This window comes from Ovis canadensis, chromosome 24 (genome assembly GCF_042477335.2).
Source record: "Ovis canadensis isolate MfBH-ARS-UI-01 breed Bighorn chromosome 24, ARS-UI_OviCan_v2, whole genome shotgun sequence".
NCBI lineage: Eukaryota > Metazoa > Chordata > Mammalia > Artiodactyla > Bovidae > Ovis > Ovis canadensis.
Window position 1 is genome coordinate 1,101,066 of NC_091268.1, and position 22,201 is coordinate 1,123,266.

Consider the following 22,201-nt stretch of genomic DNA (forward strand, 5'->3'; position numbering starts at 1 on the left):
GCATAACAAAAGACGAGGTTGTAAGGTTTCAAACATGGATCCAAGACCCATTATCCACATAAAAGGGATATAAATACTATGATCACATCATTTAAATCTCTTGCATCACCAAAATACCTCTCCACCACTTATCCAGTCGCCATTGATGGATCACATCTATCTCATACATTTTATAACTTAGCCATCAAATACGCACCAGGACTCTGGGTAATTATAGAGACAAGATTTATTTATACCATAAATATTTCAACAAATTCCACTTTCTACGATGAGTTCAATCTTCACAAAAGTAGGATGAACAGCACCTGTTTCCACTAGGATCCATAGAGCGTGAAAATCTTAATGATGACCACCAGAAAGGTCAGCACGGTTGATATCACAGATTTTTCAGTGTTCCAATACAAGTTCTACCCAAATCCATAAAGAAAGACATACGCATAGGAAACTACAAATTGAAAGCAAGTCTATTGAGATAAATATTGGACATCAATTGTATGAATCTTTAAGGCATAACTGCAGACATTCTTCAGACATTCTTCAAATTCATAGAATGACAACAAAGTATGGCTACGTACAATCCATTCGGTTTTATGAACCACTCATGAATAACCTCACAAGCCATTTGAAACCAGATGACAATTTCAAATAGCTTTGATCTACAAACAAGGCTGTGAGACAGAAAGTTAAAATCGAAATACATGAAGTAAATCCTCAATAGATATGAAAACACCCCATGGTAGTGAAGTCAATTAGCATTAGTTATTAGGGCTTTCATGCACAGACTCATCTCTGATCGATGTGATCCCAATTCATATTTGGCAAAAAATACGAAAGCTGATCTTAACAGTCATATTATTTTTCTTTGTACCCCTAAAAAGAAAAATGAACATGAAAAACTAAATTAAGCTTGGAGGCTCACATTTCCCAATCGGTATACAAAGCAACAGCATGTCAAACTTTCTAATTCACATATGCATTTAAATGAAATTGGATGAAATACCCCTAAATAAACACATACTTCTATGCCCAATGTTTCACAAGGCAGAAAACGCTCAATGAATGAAACTGAGAGGGTAACAGCCAGGAAGGCCAGGGGTCTCCAAAGGGAGGAAATGGGGTGCAAGTGTCAGACAGTTGTTATCTGTCACTTCCGAGGCAGGAGGAAACAAGCTGTTATCTTTTTTCCCCTTCTTGATACAAATTTAAACAGAGATTTTCTCTTACAATTCTGTGTTGCTATAATGACACCTGGTTCCGCCTGAACTTCACTTTTCTCATACTTTGAGCTGACCAAGGCATTTTTCTCATGGAAAGGTTTGCCTTAAGCTATGTGAATGTACTATGTATTTACCCTAGACTCTATCTTCAAGTAGGTTCTGCCTAAAGGCTCAGAACTGACTTGACAAACCAATATGCTTTACTCATACATGGCTCTCCTGATCTATGTGAATGAAGCTATCCATTTGCTCATATCAATCGTTTTATGGCCCAGGATGACTCACCTGGTGCCACGGTCATCTCCATATATCTTGTGGGTGAGGGGTCTGCTGCCATTCCTTTCTCTAATGAGTAGACTGCTAGTAGCTAGATAACATCCAGCCAAAGATGAGTAGGGGGGCACTCTTTCTGCCCCCTTCTGATGTCTATGTCAGAAGCTTTCTCTCTTTTATACTTTAATAAAACGTTGGGACACAAAAGCTCTGACTGATCAACCCTCATCACTGGCCCCGGGTTGAATTCTTCCTCTAAGGAGCCCAAGAATTCAAGCATCTTTCATGGTTAGACAACAACCTTTCCAAACAATGGTCTTTTCAAAAAAAAAAAAATGATGATAAGTGATGAGTATGCATATGTCTACGAATGAAATGGGACCTATATGTCAAACCACATAAAAATATATCTTCCCTCAACATACATATAACACAACCAGGCCTTCACATGCATCGATTCTCCAACTATCAAGTCATACAAATATGGATGTAAAATATCACAATACATTCCAAAGTTTAAAAGTGATGGATATTGACTTTCGCCCGCTGGTGCTTCTTTTTATGTCATCTCCATTATATTAGCTATGACAACGAATCATGTGCTGTGCGAAGTCACTTACATTGTGTCCAACTCCTTGGGATCATATGGACTAGGCCCCACCAGGCTCCTCTCTCCATGAGATTCTCTAGGCAAAGATACTGGAGGGGGTTGCCATGCTCTCCCTCAGGAGATCTTCCTGCCCCAGGGATGGAATCCATACCTCCCATGTCTCCTGCATGGGTATGTTCTGCATGTTCTTTACCACTAGAACCACCTGGGAAGCCCCAAGACACATGAACATCAGTGGATTTGGGGATCCACGGGGCATATACAGAACCATTCCTCCAACAAAACTGAAGAATGACTTTAAAATCTCAAACAAAACATGAGTATATGTGTTCACAAACTTCATGGAGCAAGGGTTTCTTCGATCTGAAAACTGGCATCGATGAAGGACTGTGTGAAGAATACTTCAAAGTCTATTTGGCAAACACAGCCTACGTTGGCTATATTTAGTCCTCAGTTGAATGGAATGTCATGAGTACTGGTCATTTCAAATAAGTAGCCTATGACGCTGTTTACACTTATTGGGACGCGTGGTATACCACATTCACACATTTCAGTAGCATTGGTGCAAAAACGATACATTTCTCAGGGGAAGCTTCTACATGGACTCCTGGGATCAGAGCTCTAACTCATACACACATACTTTTCCTTTTAAAATGATCCTGCATGATAAGCAAACAAAACACTGGATGAACACCTAGACGGTGAGCTCTGTACTAAATGATTTTAAAGCCAGTAGATGGAATGAGCTGATGAGGAAGACTACAAACGAGTCATCTTCTTCAACTTGGTCAAACCGCTCATAGTCATACAAGTGAATGAAAAGTTGAGCCTGTTGTCATTAAATCTGTTTAAAAGAAATAGAATAATAAAACAAATTAGTAACTCTTATTTTCTTAATAAACATTGTATTATTTCTGCACAGCTTTGTTACTGGCATGAATAGAATATCTACAATAATAACTTGTCACAGTGAAATGGATTCACATTCGATATCGATTCACATCTATAATTGATGCCATAGCTGTTTGATACTATTGCTTGAATGAATGCAACTTATGTGACTTCACAAACTACAAACACGACTAACATAATAGGTATTAAAAAACCTTGAGTGACATGAGCGTGAAGACTTAGTAGAGTTGCTCTCAAGAATAATGATACTATTATTCGCTCTAGCCATAGTACTGGAATCTGTACATTAACACCCCTGCAAAACAAAAGGAAAGGATAGAATAATAATAAAGGAACTTCATAACTATATTCCTACTGTAAACATTCAACACTATGTTTTCTTTTAAACTGACTTTCATATTTGGTCTACTGTAACCTCTTCTGTGTTCATTTTATGCTAAACTTATTGCTAACAGTAAAATTACCATACGAGCTCTAATTAATTTTTTTTTTTACTTGCAAAGCTACTGATAGAACCAAAGGCCAATATCTACATCAAACAGGAGAAACGGAATGGAAACTGTAAACAATTTTATGGAAGAACATTTCCGTGCTCCTATTCAGTCAAATGGGCATTCAAAAGGATGTGATTTTTCTGAAAGTTTATTTCAGAAACTTGGAATTGGATGACTGCAAACAATAAAACTAACAATATATTGATACATAATATTAATAATATACAGTGGGTCATTCTTTTTTTATTCTGCCACAGCTAACAGACAGAAAGTCAGTTGTCATAACTACTACTAACATAAGACCCTCACCGATAAGTGAAGATATATAGGAAAATCCATAATAGCTCTAAAAACCATCAAAGATAAAATGGTAATTAAAAAATACACTGACAGTTTAGCTGGTATAAGAAACAGGATGATTATGAAAGCAAAGCCAACAATCATGGATAGGCCATGGAAGCCCGTGGCTGTCACCAGTGTTGACTTATATCCTTCATCTGAGGTTGTTAAAAGCGCTTGGTAAAATCCAGAGGTTTGCAGCAGTGGTAACCTCCTGAACAGACTGAAATAAAAAGGGTTTCCAGAATATCCTGATGATTTCCATCTACTAGGCTGTGATGAGCTCAAGCAATGCATACTCCAGAGGACAGAAGACAGACAGGTTGGGAACACGTCTACTGCACTTACGGAGAAAGGGAATGTTGCTGCTCAGCCTAGTACAAGTGTAGAAGCAACACCTTGGTGATTCGACCTTTAAAGACTCGATACATATGAGAACGACTGGTATGAATAAACCTTCAGAAGTGCTTTCTCAGACCTCCTCCCATCATAAGCACAAGCATAATGAAAACACTGAGTTTTCATGGTCTCACCCAAAATAAGACTCACTTATGGCTTTGCTTTGAGAATAGCTGAACTACTCATTGTTCAAGAGAAATGATCCTTTCTTCTCTGAAGATTTGTGAATCATTCACAGGGTGTGGTGAATAAACTACTTAAGGGTCTAATACATAAAAATGCAATAGGCTAAGCACAGAGATGTTTTTCTCCCTTTCTCAAAGGATGGAATGGAACATTTTGTATTTGCACTGATTTTATGTCTTGACTTCATGTACAATTATATACTGATTTTTTTAGTTGACATACAATAGGACTAAAAATATTGATATAATACTGATAACTCATGTTGGTATGTGTGGTTGTCACATAGGATTCACAGGAGATTTAAATTCACAGTTGTCAACGTAAAGGATGAATGCTATTTAGCTTCTTCGTGAATCTAGACCACGAATGAAGAGTTTTCCTCAACATATTTCACTGAGAGAAATACAAGGATGATAGGCATAATACTATGCTTCGACTCATGGATATCTAAGCATTGCTCACAATACAGATCTGATTTTCAACATCAGGGTTCTTTCAGTGTCCTTGAACAGCATTTGTTTTTCTGTATACAGAAGAAAAAACTCATGAGTATCAAACTGGTTCACATAAAACATGTGTATGAATTGTTATCTTCCTGAACCAGGGATCAAACCCACATCACTTCCCCCTCCTGCACTGGTAGGCAGATTTTTTATTTATCAACTGTGCCACCTAGGAATCGACATACATTTCAAGGACCACTGCCATCAGCTTCTACTGTTCATGACCAAAGTAGGAGAAACAACATTGGAAGAAGTACTCATAAGGGTACTCATAGGAAGTACTCATAAGTCAAGGAACTGTTATACTGGGTACTCTCGTTGTTACTGGGACAAGTCAGTTCCTCCGATGATGATGGGTATAACTGAAAAATTATTACAAATGCATGGGCTGCGATGTCTACGTGATAAATGTGTTCCTCTTATACTATTGCTTCAGGGATGCCTACTTCAGCATGAAGGAATGCACTTCAAGGGATGCCCGCTATTCCAGCTCAAGCAACAGATAGTGAAGTGCAGATCATTGTCCTTTGTTGAAAATAATCAGCACTTTGTCAACATAGGGAACATGCCAGAGGAACCCTTGGGATGGAACTCTAAAAACAGGTTGGGCCCTCTTTTTGCCAAGCCCTGCGATAAAATACAAATCAGAAAAAGAAAAATAGCATCGGTTTTGTCAGGACTTCCTCATCTTTTCTTTCTCGGTAGCAGGAAGCAGACATTGAGGCCAGAGGACTGCAGGATTTCATTGTGAACTAACGTTGGGTGGGGTGGAAGCTCATCACTCTAGTAAGAATGTGGTTCAATAAAATGGAATTTCATTCACTTCATGGACATAGAGTTCTATAATCCTTCATTAAGGAATTCAATAAGCTATATTTCCTTACACCTTCACAATCTCTTGGTTTACGAGAACATCAATTGCTAGTCCAGCACTTATACAATGAGTGTTACAGGTAGTATGAATGTATAAATGATGATGAGCAATGACAGGAAGTTTATTTAATCTCTGTTTGAATTCTTGATTTTTTATATAATTTTTTATAATATCCTTACAGATGTGAATATTTTACTGACATGTATAAATACACGTTGAGTAGTGCTATGATAACTCATAGTGTTGGCACAATAAATATCATGGTTACTATGTGCTTTTCATATATTCCTTTTGAGATTCTCTTCCATTATACATTATCATAAGATATTTAATAGTTTCCTAAACTGTACAGTAGGTCCTTGTGGCTTCTTTTATATATAGTAATGTACTTGTTAATAATTCAAACAAAAACTGGTACACAAATACTCATAGTGACATTCACAATAGCTCAAAGGTAGAACTCATTCAAGTGTCCGTTGGTGGGAGACTGAATATGCAACACAAGGTATATTCAGAAGCTTGAACGGTATTCCACCATACGAAAAAGTACATTAAATGGTGCTGCCACTCTGCAAGACATTACAGAAATGACTCCAAAACAAACACATGGAATAAATACATAGTTCGATTCCAATTCAAGCTATGTACCCAAAAGGATTGGGAAAGGGGGCTGAAAAAATGGATACTTCTTCCGTCATACTCACAACAGCATGATTCACACTGGCAAACAAACAGAAGTGATCTAAGTGTCCATGGCAGCCAATTCCATAAACAAACTGTGGTATACACACAATGGAATCTGATTCGGCCCTTCAAAGTCAGTAATTCTGACAATGCGACAATGTGGACAAACCTTATGGTCATTAGATCATGTGAAATAAACCAGACCAAGAAAAGACAAACGTTCTGTGATTCCACTCATATGAGATATCCAAACAAGTCAAATCTGTCAGAAATAGCAGAGAGTGATTCCGACCGATCGAAAAGAGTTCATGTTTCATGGACCTCAGTTTCCCTTGGAAAAACTGACTTCCCGTGATATCTCCAAAACCAATTAGACAAATAATTGGAAGCTATATCCAGTCAAATGAATGTAGACATAATGTTATATACAGTGTACACCAAACTCACTCAAACTTCTTAACAGACAAAAGGCAAAACTGTATCTATGGTACCTCAGCTTAGCTTAAAACTGTATCTACAGTACCTCACTTCTGCTTATAAAATTTAACAACAACAACAACAACACACTAAAGTCTATCCAAAAAAGGATATAAAACATATATAACATTAACTTTAAAGGATTAGACATTGAAACTGTGAAAAACCTTATTCACAAAACTTAAACACAAGCCACAGGAAAATATATTTATAAAATACATATCTGATAAAGGATTGTACTCCAAATATACCAAAAAATCTAGAACAATCTCATAAAAAATGTATACACCTAAACACCTGTCCTACAAAAATATAAAGATAGTAAATAAGCCTATCAAAAAGACTCAAAATCACATATCATTAGGAAATTACAAACTAAAATAACAGTGAGGTAGCACTGCACACCTATTAGATCCAGTAAACTCAAAAAAAAAAACGGGGGTAGGGCACAACTTCTCCGGTGGCTCAGTGGTAAAGAATCTGCCTGACAATGCAAGACACTCTAGTTTGATCCCTTACCCCAGAAGATCCCACATGCCACAGAGAAACATAGCTGGATTTTTCCACAGCTAAACAAAGCTCACCTGTGACCTGAATACTATATGGCTAGCACTTACTAAACAGCTTTGAAAACGTCCAGACAAAAAGTATCACATGATTATATACAACAGCTCTACTTGTAATAACTAAAAACTTTCAAATATCAGGATGTCTTCAGTAGATGACAGTGTAAACAAATGGGGATACATCCAAAGTGAAGGGGAGCAAATGCTACCACAAAATATACCACCTCAGCATGAGAATTAGTGGGACCCAATTAACTTTTTTTTTTAGAGGACACATGATCATCTCTGAAACCCAAGTTCAAGACAGCTCTTCTGTGAGTCACATTTACCAGAGAAATCTCATTTCAAAGGAATCCTCTCTATATGCCAGATAGAAGGATGAGACACAGTCTTTTGAAACTCTTTTTTTCTTCTCTATCGATAGGGAAAGCTAAGCCGTAAATCTGCACAACCACCATACCCTTCCTTTCCTTTGGTTGTATTTTTAAAATATTTGTTTCTTTTTTAATTTGGCTGCGCCAGGTCAACCTTCATTGAGGTAAGCCAGATATTTAGCTACAACATGCAAATTCTCCTTTGTGGCATGGGAGATCTAGCTCTTGGATCAGGGAATGAACCTGGGCCTCCTTCTTTGGGAGTGTCCAGTCTCAGCCACTGGACCACCAGAAAGTGCCTGTTTTGTTTTCAGATGAAGATGGAATCTAAGGTGATATCTTGGGCCATTTCAGTCACTGACTCAGTTTCCTGAGTTTCTCCAAAGCACGCACAAGGTGCACATTATTAAACTGGTTTGCAAAACAAGAAAAGGTTGTCTGCTACAACACTGTATGCTTACAAATATCTAAATGGTAAATGGCATATTATTTATTTTTAATTACTATGGGGGGGAGAAAGAATGCAGGATTCATACATGTTACCACATGAATAAATATTAAAACCATCTTCAGTGAAAAAGAAATCCACATCGAAAAGGCCACCCAGAACCCTTATTCACCATGTCTGCTTTCAATCCATCAAGTTTGTCCAAATAACTGAAAATCTCAGTAACACTCTAAATAAAGAAAAAAGGATGAAGATGGAAACAAAAGATATATTCATACACTTGAACAATTGCTAAAAGTGGAAGTGGGGCAGTGGATTACATTATAATGTAGGTACCATATGATTTCCTGATTTTGGAGATTATGTGCTGGTTCTGCAGAAGGTACCCATTTTGGATAAAACACATAGAGTATTTTAGATGATGTGGCAAATGCTAGCACTTGTTCCCATTGCTAGGCATTTTCTGTACATTTTAAATGACTGGAAAGTATACTAGGTTTCAAAACAACCATGTCAATACCACAAAAGAAATTTAGCGCAGACAGGCAGGAAACTTTCTGATACAGGCCAAGACTTACCCAGATGAAGTTCAAGGGAAGCTGCGATGCTCACTGCCCGTGAAGGAGTCCACGTGGAATGAAGAAGTAGTGTGGGAAGTCTATTAGTAACCACCATGTCTTGGGTCCTCTGGATGACCTACTGCAGGAGAAACAGATCTTACAGATAAAATGTTCCACATCACTTCACAAAAAGTTGTTAGACTACATTCAGTAAAGCTGAATCATTTTGGATTAATTTACAATCATAAAATACTACCCTTTACAGTCCAAAAATCACTTGCATTTCTATACACTAATAACAATCAGAAAAAAATATTAAGAAAATCCCACTTAAATAAAACATCTAGCAACAAACTTAATCAAGAACATAAAAAACCAGTAGTCAGAAAACTAGAAGGCACTGATAAAGAAACCAAAGAAAATACAAACACACAGAAAATTATTCCACGCTCATGCACTGGAACAATGAGGAATTAAAAGGTCCATTCCAACCAAAGTCATCAACAAATACACGGACTGCAATCACAAAATAATATTCAATGGCATTTTTCACAGAAATAGAAATATTCCTAATATTAGGCTGCTACTGTTGAACAGGACCTTAAACGGCCAAAAAGACTCTGAGAAAGAGGAACACAGCTGGAGGCATCTTCCTATCCCTCTTCAAACTACATCACGGAGCTGTAGTGACCACCACAGTGAGGAACTGGCAGGAACACAGACACATGGACTCCAGGAGAGAATAGAGAGCCCAGAAACGAACCCACCTGTACATGGTCAGTTCCTGAAAATCAAACCAGGAACGAGCGAAGAGGAAAGGACAGTCTTCTCAAGAAACAGTGACAGGAAAATGGCCACCTACACGGAAGAACATCAGTGTTCATCCTCTACATCATCTAACGCAAATCTAACTGAAAACCCACCGCTTTGCACACGGAGCTCTTTCCCCCTGAGTCCTCTGAGATGGACCTCCAGTCAGCCCTCAGCTGGACACAGGAAACGTCTACTCCATCCTCATTTTTCGCTCTTGCAGCGCCTCCCTGCTGGTGGGCACTGAGGCAACCCTGCTCCTCTCAGCCTGGATGCAGCCCTGTTATCCAGAAGCCTGAGCCCTGATGGTCCTGAGGAGACAAAGCTCCCGCCAGCTGCTCACGGAGCAGAGTCTAAAGGCAAAGCGTCCTGGGCCCGCGGGTCAGAGGGGCCTTTGGCGCCCCCTGCGGGCCACAAGAGAAGAGCGGGCAGCCCGGTGCTCACAGACCTCAGAGGGCTCACCCAGAAGCAGCTCTGCTGCGAGCACTCAGACTGGAAGCCCAAACTGAAATGGAGCAGAATAGCTCCATGACCCTCCGCAAAACATGGCTAAGGAACAATCAGAGCCTGCATGGAATGCAGCCATAAAAAGGAACACATTTGAGTTTGTTCTAATAAAGGGGAGGGAAGTCAGTCAAAGAGAGAAAAACATGGAATCTAGAAGGATGGTACTGACGAGTCTGTTCACAGAGCAGCAATGGAGGTGCAGACATAGAGAACAGACTTACAGACGAGGGTGGGGAACAAGAGGGAGAGGGTGAGATGAATGGAGAGAGCAGCATGGATGCAGGTACACCTACATTTGTAAATAGACAACCAATGGGAATTTGCTGTATGATTCAGGGAACTCAAACTGGGGCTCAGTAGTAACCTGGAGAGGTGGGAATGCGTGCGAGGTGGGAGGGAGATTCAAGAGCAAGAGGACATAGGTACACCTATGGTTAATTCATGTGGATGTATGACAAATCAAACCAATATTGTAAAGCAATGATCAATCAACTAAAAGAAATAACTTTAAAAAAATATGAACATAAACACAAACTTTGCAACAAGGTAACTCCATTTAAAAAACTATAGAATTTTAGAAAACTGCAAAAGTTCTACATGACCGTTGGTCTGGTGATCAGGTCTAACATACACAAAACAAGCCAACTTACCAAATTATGAATATAAATTATTTAAAACATTGCCTTTTATCATTTCATACATTTACCCTGTGGAGGACCTTACTCGAGAGAACCAAAAACAAACTGTTAAATGAACCACGGACCACCCACCCTGGCCAGGCAACAGAGAAAAGAAAACACTTGCAGGAATCATCTTACAACAGGAGGTCCTGGGAAGGAACAAGGAACGAACAAGCTACCACCAACCAGAATTCTGGAGAGGTCAGGAGATGGGAGGCTCCAGTTCAGAGGTCCTACCAACCTCCCAGGATCCACTTCGCTGGAATCCATCTCAGCTGAGTGATGCGTGTGCCCCCAAGAAGGATCCCAATTCAGAATGCCTGGCAAGAGACAAACCAGAAATGAGCCCGATGACCATAAAACCTGAGACTGTGAGCCACGTGACAGAGTGGTTCTCTCCGTTTCCCTCACCCTCCTGCCCTGCACCCTGGCAGCCCTTCCCAATAAAGCCTCTCGCTTGGACAGCACTCCTCTCCTCAGACAACTCATTGCCCAGTGTCAGACAAGAACTCACTCTCAAGCCCTGAAAGGGATCCCCCTTCCTTCATCAAAAGCAATATCCACGAGAAAATATCTTCAAAACGCTATCTTGCAGAGAAGGAAATCAGAGAAGGCAATGGCAGCCCACTCCAGTACCATTGCCTGGAGAATCCCACGGACAGAGGAGCCTGGTAGGCTGCAACCCCGGGGTCACTAAGAGACGGACACGACTTCACTGAGTGGCTTCACTTTCACTTTTCACTTTCATGCACTGGAGAAGGACATGGCAACCCACTCCAGTGTTCTTGCCTGGAGAATCCCAGGGACAGAGGAGCCTGGTAGGCTGCTGTCTATGGGGTCGCGCAGAGTCAGGCACGACTGAAGCGACGCAGCAGCAGCAGCAGCAGCAGCAGCAGCAGCAGCAGCAGCAGCAGCAGCAGCAGAGAAGGAAATGGCACCACCTGCAGTACTCTGGTCTCAGAAATCCCAGGGACAGAGGAGCTTGGTGGGCTACAGTCCAAAAGCAGGGCATTTCTGATGGGAGGAAACAGTCCCAGGGAAGCTGAGCTGCTCACCAAAGGCCCCAGAGCTTTGGATAGCACACCAGAGCTGGGGCTGAGGATTCCCAGCTGCCATGCCTCTTGATCCTGGCCTCTTTCACTAGATACATGTGTGGAAAACTAGTCTAAAATATGCCCTGGTGGTTCCATAGTAAAGAATCCACCCCCCGGTGCTGGAGATGCATGTGCGATCCCTAGGATGGGAAGATCCCACATCCTATGGAGCCCGTGTGCCACAACAGCCGAGCGAGCCTGTGCTCTAGATCCTGGAAGCCACGATGCCGAGTTCACATGCTGCAGCCACTGAAGCCCGTGAGCCTGTGCCCCTCAACAAGAGGAGACACTGCAGTGAGAAGCCTGCAAACCACTAGTTATGGCCCATGCTCACCAAAACTAGAGAAAAGCCCACACACAAAGAGGCAACACAGCCAACAATCAATAAAACTGTTTTCCTAAAACAATGCATATCTGACAAAGAAACTGTATTCGAATTGTCCAAGAACACTAGAGCAAACAAGCCCATTCATAATTGGTAGCGACTGAAATAGACACCTGGCCACTGAGGGTATACTGATAGTAAACTATCATACAAAAACATACTCAAGATACTGGTGCAATGCATGCAGAGCCCCCTTTGAAAGACAATCTGACAGTTTTTTTTTCAGTAACCACGTGGGACAAGCACTGAATTCTGTGTATGACAAGCGGTGGAAGCCAGGTATCTTACCATTGGAATGCAAAGTTACAGATAAACAAAAGGAAACGTTACAATGTCCATGTCGTGGTGGATCAGGTTGGAGACATCACAAATTACCTTTAACTGAATATGTTCAAAGGTGAGCTGGAATACATGTATATATATATATATATCCATGTATTGTCAGCTGAGCATATTGAGCTCCTACATGTATGTTTTAAATATCATTCTCTAATAAAAGGGAACAGGAAACATCTCCAATGGCCCGGTGGTAAAGAATCTGCCTACCGATGCAGGGAACACGGGTTCAATTCCTGTGTAGGAGATTCCACACGCCCAGGGGCAACGAAGCCCTTGAACAGCTCTTGAAGTTTGCATGCTCCAGAGCCCAAGTTCTGCAAACAGAGAAAGCACTGCAATGAGAAGCCATGGCACAGCAACTAGAGGGTAGCCTCTGCTCACTACAACTAGACAAACGAGCAATAAAGACCCAGCACAGTCAAAAATAATGTAATGTTTAAAAAAAGGACAGTTCTTTGAAGAAATGACTGAGACTAGGGGTGAGACTGTAAATATATGAGACAGGGTCATCTTAAATTATGAGAAATTAAAGAAACTAAAGACAACTATCAAGCTGTCCAAACTGATACAAATGAATGATGACACAGTGTTATCTGTATACACCAGCAAATAACAATCTGAAAAGGAATTTAAACAAACGATTCCCTTTCAGTCATGTCAACATTAATAAAAGACTTTGCTATGGACAGAATGAGGATAACAAGACTGGCACACTGGAAATGATACATGATTGCTGAAAAATACCCTAAAGACATGGACAGATATGCCATAGCGATGAAAAGGCTTCAGTTGGCAATACCATGGAATGCATCTTCAATCTGAAATGAAGATTCAATATGAATTTCAAAAGGCTGAAAGGTGGTTGCTAAACCACAAAAGATGCCAGCATTCTTGGACTCCAGAGGAGAATTCAATCCAGGGCAAGTGACGAAGCTTGATGGCTCAGAGGTTTTCTGTTAAAAAGTTTTATTAAAATATAAAAGAGATCGAGAGAGCTGCTGACGTAGACAGTAAAAGGGGGAAGAGTACCCCCTGCTAGTCTTTAGCCAGATGTTATAGAGCCACTAGCAGTCTGCTAATGAAAGAAAGACAATGTGTCAGAGAATGGCACCAGGCCCCTCACCCACAGCATGCATTGAGATAACATTGGCAGCAGATGAGTCATCCCAGGCCATAAAATGATGGACATGAATCTTGAAGAAAGGCAGATTTCCAAGCAAATATATAGTTTCATTCACATAGATTAGGAGAACAAGGTATGAGTAAAACATACTGGTTTGTCAAGTTTTTTCTGAGCCTTTAGGGGAAACTGACCTGAAGACAGAGCCTTGGGTAAATACATAGTACATTAGCATACCTTAAGACAAACATTTCCATAAGAAAAATGCATTGCTTAGTTCAAGGTTTGAGGAAAGTTAAATTCAGGTGGAGCCAGGAGTGGTCATGGCAACACAGAAATTTCTGAGAAACCTTTTAAATTTGTATCAAGATGGAGAAAAAAAAATGCAGCACTCTTTTGTCTCCTCCGGCCTCTTAAGAGAGAGAAAAAAACGTCTGACACTTGCAGTCTATTTTCTCTGTCTGGAGACCCCTGGCCTTCCTGCCTGTTATCCTCTCCAGGCCTGTAGGAAGCAATACACTAGGCTGCTTGGGAAAACCGCGCGGGTCTGAGCTTTATGCAAAGGGGTAAAGCAGTAAAACCCTTGACCTCAAAGGCGAGGCTTTTCTGCGACCGCCATTTTAGTCGGCTCCGAGACTGCAAACAAAGAGGGCAGAATACATGGTTCCCTGCTCCGCCCAGTCCGAGTTCCCTTACCTGTGGCCCACAGCCCTGCGCTCTGCTCGCTGGATGCCAATCGACGGGGACCCAGGAGCCCACGAAACGAGCATTCCCAGCTGCAATGGCGAGCCCTGAGAGCCCTGGCCCCCGAGGCGCCGCCATGTTCATCCCGCCCCAGACCCGCTCACGTGAGCCGCGCTCCTGACCAGCCGCCCAGGCTCGCCCCGCCCCCGACGCGCTCACGGTGCGCCCCACCCCCACGCCCCCTTCCAGGACAGGCCCGCGGGACCGCGACTGCCTCCAGGTGAAACACAAGGACAAGCAAATCCACCCCACCGAGACAATCCAAGCTTTTTCTCAGCTGATCTGTCTATGATTTAGGGATAAAACTATGACTATAGAAAGCAAAGATGACCTAGGACAGCCATGATAGTCTATAGAGCCAGACCCTGGCGGGCAGAGGCTTGAAGAGGGTCCGGGAGCTCTGTCAGAACAGCAAGCCTCTGTAGCGTAGCGGTTAGGTGCGCTGGTGAGCAGGCAGACGATGGTCTGTAAGTCAGGAGTTCAAGTCCGCAGCTTAACTCTTTTGCTCTTAGGGGGCGGGGGACAGCAACAGGCGGGACTTAGACCAGAAACGTTTATTTTTATTTTAGAGGTTTATTGTTTAGCTTAGGGTTAGGGTTCGGGCAACCCCCCAACTTGTTCAGGTTCGGGTTCAGGGTTAGGGTTAGAATTTGGGGATCCCCCCTCTTCTAAGAGTTCGGGTTTGGGTTAGGGTTCATGTCAGGGTCAGGGTTCGGGTTACGGTTAGGGTTAGCATTAGTGTTGGGGTTACAGCTTAAAGTGAGCCCTAATAGGGCCCATAGTTCTTTATTAGCCTGCCCTGGTGGGCCGAGGCTTGAAGAGGGTTCGGGAGCCCTGCTGGAAGCAGCAAGCCTCTGTAGCATAGGGGTTAGGTGGGCCACTAGGCAGGTAGGCTATGGCCTGTAAATCAGGAGTTCAAGTCTCCAGTCTGACCTTTTCGCTTTTAAGGGGCAGGGGACTGCAAGAGCCAGGGCTTAGACCAGAAAATTTTTTTATTTTAGAGGTTTATTGTTAAGCTTAGGGTTAGGGTTCGGGCAACCCCCCCCCACTTGTTAGGGTTCGGGTTCAGGTTAGAATTCGGGGACCCCCCTCTTCTTAGAGTTCGGGTTTGGGTTAGGGTTCATGTCAGGGTCAGGGTTCGGGTTACGGTTAGGGTTGGCATTAACTCTAGGGTTACAGCTAAAGTGAGCGCTAATAGGGTCCATAGTTCTTTATTAGCCTGCAGTGGCGGGGTGAGGCTTGAAGAGCGCCTGGGAGCAAAACAAAACCCAGTAATCCTCTCTAGCGAAGCGGTTAGGCTGACAACCAGTTAAACATCCAACTTGGCTCTGTAGGTCAGGCATTCAAGTCCCAGTTTTGCCTCGTTTGCTTTTAGGGGGTGAGGGACAGCAAGGGGCGGGGCTTAGGCCAGAAAAGTTTATGTTTATGTTAGAGTTTTATTGTTAGGGTTAGGTTTAGGGTTCTGGCATCCCCCCAACTTGTTAGGGTTCAGGTTCAGAGTTCGGGTGCGGGGAATCCCCTCTCTACTTAGGGTTCGGGTTCAGGGTTCGTGTTTGTGGTTTGGGGTTCAGCGTTTGGGGTTAGGGGTTCGCGGTTCTAGTTTGAAGTTTGGGGTTCCGATTAGGGGTTCAAGGTTCAGCTTAGGGGTTTGGGGTTCGGGGTTCGGGTTAGGGGTTCGCGGTTTGGGTTTGGGGTTTGGGGTTCGGGTTAGGGGTTCGCGTTTCAGATTTGGGGATCAGGTTATGGGTTCTCAGTTCAGGTTCGGGGTTCGCAGTTCGGGTTTGGGGTTTGAGGTTCAGGTAAAGGGTTTGGGGTTCGCGGTTTGGGTTTGTGGTTTGAGGTTTGGGTTTGGGGTTTGGGGATCAGGTTAGGGGCTCTCGGATTGGGTTAGGGGTTCACAGTTCGGGTTTGGGTTTGAGGTTAGGGTGAAGGGTTTGGGGTTTGGGGTTCGCGGTTTGGGTTGGAGGTTTGGGATTCGGGTTAGGGGTTTTGGGTTTGGGATTCGGGTTATGGGTTTGGGTTTTGGGGTTCGCGGTTTGGGTTTGGGTTTGGGGTTCTGGTTAGGGGTTCGGGGTTCGGGTTTGGGGTTTGGAGTTCGAGGTTTGGGGTTCGCGTTTCAGGTTAGGGGTTGAGGGTTGGGGTTTGGGGTTCGCGGTTTGGGATAGGGGTTCGCGGATTTGGTTAGGGGTTAGGGATTTGGGGTTTGGAGTCTGGGATTTGGGTCAGGGGTTCGTGGTTTGGGGTTCCAGTTATGGGTTTGGGGTTTGGGTTCAGGGTTGTGGGTTGGGGGTTTGGGGTTCGGTTTTTGGGTTTGCAGTTTGGGTTACGGATTAGGGGTTTGGGGTTTGGGTTTGGGGTTCGGGAATTGGGATTCGAGGATTGGGGTTGGGGGTTCCGATTAGAGGTTCAGTAAGTGAGATTTGTGGATCGGGGGTCAAGATTTGAGGTTTGGGGTTTGGGCTTCGGGGGTTTGGGTTCAGGGTTTGGGGATGGGGGTGTGAGGTGCAGTTTCGAGTTTTGCTGTTCAGGTTAGGAGTTAGGGGTTGGGAGTTCGGGGTTCGGCTTAGGGGTTTGGGGTGTGCGGTTTGGGGTTTGAGGTTTGGGGTTCCGGCTAGGGGTTTGGGGTTTGGGGTTCGGATCAGGGGTTTGGAGTTTGGGATTGAGGGTTGGGTTTTGGGGTTTGGGTTTCGGGGTTTAGAATTCGGGTTAGGTGTTCGCAGTTTGGGTTAGGGGTTTGGGGTTTGGGTTGGGGGTGTGGGGTGTGGGGTACGGGTTAGGGGTTTGGGTTCAGGGTTTGGGGTTCACTTTATGGGTTTGCGTTTCCGGTAAGGCATTAGGGGTGTGCGGTCTGGGTGTGGGGTTCGTGTTAGCGGTTTGGGGTTGGGGGTTCGGGTTCCAGATTTGGGGTTCGGGGTTTGAGTTATGGATTCGGGGTTTGGGCTACATGGTTCGGGGTTTGTGGTATGGGGTTTGGGGGTCGGGGTTTGGGTTTGGGGCTCGGGTTAGGGGTTCGGGTACGAGTTAGGGGTTCACGGATCGGGTTAGGGGTTTGGGGTTCGGCCTTTGAGGTTCGGTTAAGGGGTTCGCTGTTCTGGTTAGGGGTTAGTGACAGGGGCTTCTGTTTTAGGGTAGGGGGTCGCAGTTCAGGTTATGGGTTAGGGGTTTGGTGTTTCGTTTTCGGGTTATGGTAAAGGGTTCAGGTAGGGGATTGGGTTAGGGGATTCGGGTTCAGGTTGGGAGTTCGGTGCTTGGGGTTAGAGATTTGGATTCGGGAAATGGGTTGGGGTTCATGGTATGGTGTTCGAGTTAGGGGTTTGGGGTTCGGAGTTTGGGGGTTCTTGTTCTGATTAGGGGCTTGGGGTTTGGGGTTCGGCTTCGGGGTTAGAGGTTTGCGGTTTGGGGTTGCGGTTTGGAGATTGGAGTTTGGGTTTGGGATTAAGGGGTAGGTGTTTTGGTTTGAGGTCGGGTTAGGGTTAAGGTATCAGGTTTCAGGTTCATTGTTTGGGGATTCGAGCTAGGCATTCAGTTTACAGGTTTGGGATATAGGGTTTTGAGGTCAGGGTGGAGTTCCGGGATTGGAGTCGCGATTAGGGGCTACTGAGTGCCGCAGAGGCAAGGGCTCCAGCAGTAAAAGCAGGCTGCGAGAAGCTGGGAGACGCTACTGGCGCCTTTCTGGCCTTAGCTCCGCTCCTGCCTTGCCTTTGCACCTAGGCCCCAGGCGTCCTTGGGAAGGGCTTAAGGGCCGGTGGCTTGCACACTGTCAAGGGCTCCAGCAGGGAGAGCTCGGTGAGAGGGAAGGGAAGGGCAAGTGCAGGGCTCCTCCAGCAGTTGCTTGGCCGCCCAGACTCAGCGCCGCACGGAGTGCACCAGGCTCCCAGGGCCCCTGGCTGGGGTCTGCAGCCCCGCACACCTGGAGGCTGATTCCCTGGGCGCCTAGCAGCTGCCTCACACACGAAGATTCCCTAGCGCTCTGCTCCCCAGCAGAGACGTGTGCAGCTGGTTGGGGCCTGCCCCTGCGTGCCTGGGCTCCCGCCCACAGCCCCAGCTCAGGGCAAGCAGCCCCTGAGCGAAGACCTGCACGAGTCGCTGAGCCCCCCCACCTGGAAGCCTAGTGAACAGCTGGCGGGGAGGCGAGCCCCCTCGAGGGAAGAAGAGGCAGCCCAGCCTCGTTTGGCTCAAGCCCTACTTGGCTGGAGCCGAGTGTGCCTCCAGGACGGCAGAGCTCCAGCTCTGCTCAGAGGCCCGATCTGGCAGAGTTGCTCGCGCGAGGCTGCTCTGCCCTCGGCGAGCCTTGCCCAGACTTGCCCGGCTGCTAGGCTTCCTGCCCGGAAGAAGCAGGCTGCGCGAGGCTGGGAGACGCCATTTGCCCCTTCCTGGCCTCAGCTCTGGTCCTGCCTTGCCTTTGCACCTAGGCCCCAGGCGTCCTTAGGGAGGGCTTAGGGACCGGTGGCTTGCACACTGCCAAGGGTTCCAGCAGGGAGAGCTCTGTGAGAGGGAAAGAAAGGCAAGTGTAGGGCACCTCCAGCGGTTGCTTGGCCGCACAGACTCAGCGCCGAACGGAGTGTACCAGCCTCCCAGGGCCCGTGGCTTTTGTCTGCAGCCCCGCACACCCGGAGGCTGACTCCCTGGGCGCCCAGCAGCTGCCTCACACACGTAGCTTCCCTAGCGCTCTCCTCCCCAGCAGAGACGTGTGCAGCTGGTTGGGGCCTGCCCCTGCGTCCCTGGGCTCACGCCGACAGCCCCAGCTCAGGGCAAGTAGCCCCTGAGCCAAGACCTGCAGGAGGCGCAGAGCGCCCCCACCTGGAAGCCGAGTGAACAGCTGGCGGGGAGGTGAGCCTCCTTGAGGGAAGAAGAGGCAGCCCAGCCTCGTTTGGCTCAAGCCCTGCTTGGCTGGAGCCGAGTGCGCCTCCAGGACGGCAGAGCTCCAGCTCTGCTCAGAGGCCCGATCTGGCAGAGTTGCTGGCGCGAGGCTGCTCTTCCCAGGGCGAGCCTTGCCCAGACTTGCCTCGCTGCTAGGCTTCCTGCCCAGGAAGGAGCCGGCTGCGCGAGGCTGGGAGACGCCACTGGCGCCTTCCTGGCCTCAGCTCCGCTCCTGCCTTGCCTTTGCACCTAGGCCCCAGGCGTCCTTTGGGAGGGCTTAGGGCCCGGTGGCTTGCACACTGCCAAGGGCTCCAGCAGGAAGAACTCTGTGCGAAGGAAAGGAAGGGCTAGTGCCGGGCTCCTCCAGCGGTTACTTGGCCGCCCAGACTCAGCGCCGCACGGAGTGCACCAGGCTCGCAGGGCCCCTGGCTGTGGTCTGCAGCCCCGCACACCCGGAGGCTGACTCCCTGGGAGCCCAGCAGCTGCCTCACACACGTAGCTTCCCTAGCGCTCTCCTCCCCAGCAGAAACGTGTGCAGCTGGTTGGGGCCTGCCCCTGCGTGCCTGGGCTCCCGCCCACAGCCCCAGCTCAGGACAAGCAGCCCCTGAGCCAAGACCTGCAGGAGGCGCAGAACGCCCCCACCTGGAAGCCGAGTGAACAGCTGGCGGGGAGGCGAGCCCCCTCGAAGGAAGAAGAGGCAGCACAGCCTCTTTTGGCTCAAGCCCTACTTAGCTGGAGCCGAGTGCGCCTCCAGGACGGCAGAGCTCCAGCTCTGCTCAGAGGCCCGATCTGGCAGAGTTGCTGGCGCGAGGCTGCTGTGCCCTGGCCGAACGTTCCCCAGACTTGCCTCGCTGCTAGGCTTCCTGCCCAGGAAGGAGCCGGCTGCGCGAGGCAGGGAGACGCCACTGGCGCCTTCCTGGCCTCAGCTCCGCTCCTGCCTTGCCCTTGCACCTAGGCCCCAGGCGTCCATTGGGAGGGCTTAGGGGCCAGTGGCTTGCACACTGCCAAGGGCTCAAGCCAGAAGAGCTCTGTGCGAGGGAAGAGAAGGGCTAGTGCAGGGCTCCTCCAGCGGTTGCTTGGCCGCCCAGACTCAGCGCCGCACGGAGTGCACCAGGCTGCCAGGGCCCCTGGCTGGGGTCTGCATCCCCGCCCACATGGAGGCTGACTCCCTGGGCGCCCAGCAGCTGACTCACACACGTAGCTTCCCTAGCGCTCTCCTCCCCAGCAGAGACGTGTGCAGCTGGTTGGGGCCTGCCCCTGCGTGCCTGGGCTCCCGCCCACAGCCCCAGCTCAGGGCAAGCAGCCCCTGAGCCAAGACCTGCAGGAGGCGCAGAGCGCCCCCACCTGGAAGCCGAGTAAACAGCTGGAGGGGAGCCGAGCCTCCTCGAGGGAAGAAGAGGCAGCCCAGCCTCGTTTGGCTCAAGCCCTACTTGGCTGGAGCCGAGTGCGCCTCCAGGACGGCAGAGCTCCAGCTCTGCTCAGAGGCCCGATCTGGCAGAGTTGCTGGCGCGAGACTGCTCTGCCCTGGGCGAGCCTTGCCCAGACTTGCCTCGCTGCTAGGCTTCCTGCCCAGGAAGGAGCCGGCTGCGCGAGGCTGGGAGACGCCACTGGCGCCTTCCTGGCCTCCTAGGCCCCAGGCGTCCTTTGGGAGGGCTTAGGGGCCGGTGGCTTGCACACTGCCAAGGGCTCCAGTAGGAAGAGCTCTGTGCGAGGGAAGGGAAGGGCTAGTGCACGGCTCATCCAGCGGTTGCTGGGCTGCCCAGACTCATCGCCGCACGGAGTGCAAAAGGCTCCCAGGGTCCCTGGCTGGGGTCTGCAGCCCCGCACACCCTGAGGCTGACTCCTGGGCGCCCAGCAGCTGCCTCTCACACGTAGATTCCCTAGCGTTCTCCTCCCCAGCAGAGACGTGTGCAGCTGGTTGGGGCCTGCCCCTGCGTGCCTGGGATCCCGCCCACAGCCCCAGCTCAGGGCAAGTAGCCCCTGAGCCAAGACCTGCACGAGTCGCTGAGCGCCCCCACCTGGAAGCCGAGTGAACAGCTGGCGGGGAGGCGAGCCCCCTCGAGGGAAGAAGAGGCAGCCCAGCCTCCTTTGGCTCAAGCCCTACTTGGCTGGAGCCGAGTGCGCCTCCAGGACGGCAGATCTCCAGCTCTGCTCAGAGCCCCGATCTGGCAGAGTTGATGGCGCGAGGCTGCTCTGCCCTGGGCGAGCCTTGCCCAGACTTGCCTCGCTGCTAGGCTTCCTGCCCAGGAAGGAGCCGGCTGCGCGAGGCTGGGAGACGCCACCGGCTCCTTCCTCGCCTCAGCTCCGCTCCTGCCTCGCCTTTGCACCTAGGCCCCAGGCGTCCTTGGGGAGAGCTTAGGGGCCCGTGGCTAGGGCTCCAGCAGGAAGAGCTCTGTGCGAAGGAAGGGAAGGGTTAGTGCAGGGCTCCTCCAGCGGTTGCTTGGCCGCCCAGACTCAGCGCTGCACGGAGTGCACCAGGCTCCCATGGCCCCTGGCTGGGGTCTGCAGCCCCGCACACCCGGAGGCTGACTCCCTGGGCGCCCAGCAGCTGCCTCTCACACGTAACTTCCCTAGCGCTCTCCTCCCCAGCAGAGACGTGTGCAGCTGGTTGGGACCTGCCCCTGCGTGGCTGGGCTCCCGCCCACAGCCCCAGCTCAGGGCAAGCAGCCCCTGAGCCAAGAACTGCAGGAGGCGCAGAGCGCCCCCACCTGGAAGCCGAGTGAACAGCTGGCGGGTAGGTGAGCCT

The 22,201-nt window shown here is 47.6% G+C and overlaps 1 long non-coding RNA gene across 1 annotated transcript; it reads right to left on the reverse strand.

Moving 5' to 3' along the window:
* Positions 1 to 208: 208 nt before the first annotated feature.
* Positions 209 to 14,701, reverse strand: LOC138429694 (uncharacterized). Its single transcript, XR_011252876.1, has 6 exons — positions 14,548 to 14,701; positions 12,939 to 13,045; positions 11,100 to 11,233; positions 8,935 to 9,055; positions 2,111 to 2,944; positions 209 to 870 (listed from the first exon to the last, which is right to left on the reverse strand). It is a non-coding gene; the product is annotated as an uncharacterized lncRNA (long non-coding RNA).
* Between the last annotated feature and the right edge of the window lie 7,500 nt (positions 14,702 to 22,201).